Below are 1,767 nucleotides of genomic sequence, written 5' to 3'. Positions count from 1 at the left end.
CCAAATAGATTCTTAAAAATATAAAATATATGCAATGGAAAACATTAACATAGCGATTTTATGCTAGAAATCTAAACTGGAAAAGCTAAAAGAAAAATTTCAATATATATTGATCGTTTTCCAGGGTAGGCAGGTGGGACTACCCATGAGGGATTTGAACCGATGGCCTATTGCAAGGAGTTCCTTAAAAATGCACATGTTCATTATCAATCCAAAATCTTGTGGGATACAAGATTTTCAAAGAAGGACATGGTGGTTGGCTTTGATCCACTTATGTGTGCATGTGTCATGAAACCATCTAATATGATCTCTCTCAGTGTAAATACACATTTTACCACTACCTCAAGATTCCCGCATGGTTCCAAGTTAAGCCCTCATTGGAATTGAACCTTGACAAATTGTGAAAAACTCTTGGCTTTCCACCATTGAATACCATATATATATATATATATATATATATATATAAGCAAATGTATTCATAAAGGAGAATATATACATTGTTGTCTTTGCATCCAGTTTCCCTGAGAGGATCTTATGTGAATCATTACTTCTTTACATCATATAATCCTATTTTCAAAAAAACAACTATTTCTTCTTTCCAACTTTAGTATTCTTTAAAAAATTAGGATGAACATTACAAAATTTATCAAATAGTGAACAAGGAAATAGGAGATAACAGTGGGTTGAGAGAGAGTATTATAGTCAAGTCTCCATAGATTCTAATTCTTACCCATTTTTGAATTCATATAACCCTACAGAACTCAGAGGGACCTCAAGAGCTTCTTTGGAAATAAAATCTACTTCCTCATTTAATTCCCGCAGTATATGATTGTATAAATTCATTCAAAGGATGAAGCCATCTACTAGATGTCCTGTAACAACTTATAAAAGAAAATATTTTAGAATATAACCCTTTTGTTGGCTTAGTCTATGACCAACTTGTAAGCACCAAGTACCTTGAGTCTAGAGATATTTTTCTTCTTGACTATTTCAGGGAGAAACCATAGATCAATGAATTTTTCGTTATTGTTGGACCCTCTGCTAAGAAAATAATGATACTAAAGAAAATGAATTCGGTTGAAACATAGGACCACTCAAACACCACATTGAATCATATTTCCTTGGCTTGTTCCATCAAAGAAGCCCCAAGGGATGTCATAATTGAGTGTTGGCGTGCGTGGCACACTCTACAAAGACAATTTTTTTTCAGTCCTCTATTATTTTGCATAGGATATCATTTATGTAGCACATAAGTTAGGAGGGATCTCCTTGTTTAGGAACGTAATGGAGTTTTGGGCTCTCCGGGTATTATCAACCTTAATGTAGTGGATATCGGAAAAGGATCGTATAGATTTGTCCAAAATCCATTGTCTAATGGTACTATCAACTATTGATGAAGTCCATCGAGCTTTAGAGTTGAACTCAGACTGTATAATATGATTAAAATACCATAAATATATAATATATGTATGTATGTATGTATCCTTCAGAATACATAACCCACATATCCATTTACCCTGGATTATTTATAACCATAGTTCCTTAACTGAAACTACAAAACCTTGAGAAAAACTAGCATGTGTGACAAAATTTCTAAAGGAGAAAATTGTGCTAAAAAAATGGATGCAAAAGCAACCCAAAAAAAATTGAGGATGCTACTCCCAAACACCCACAGAGGGGGGATTCCCCTCCCCCCGGTTACAACTCGCTCACTGCATCTAGTACAATATACAGTGTGTGGGGGTATTCGTGAAAATAATATAACAT

This window comes from Pinus tabuliformis, chromosome J (genome assembly GCF_031772625.1).
Source record: "Pinus tabuliformis cultivar Carrire ecotype Pingquan chromosome J, CPIR1, whole genome shotgun sequence".
Classification (NCBI taxonomy): domain Eukaryota; kingdom Viridiplantae; phylum Streptophyta; class Pinopsida; order Pinales; family Pinaceae; genus Pinus; species Pinus tabuliformis.
Note: the sequence above shows the minus strand (reverse complement) of the source record.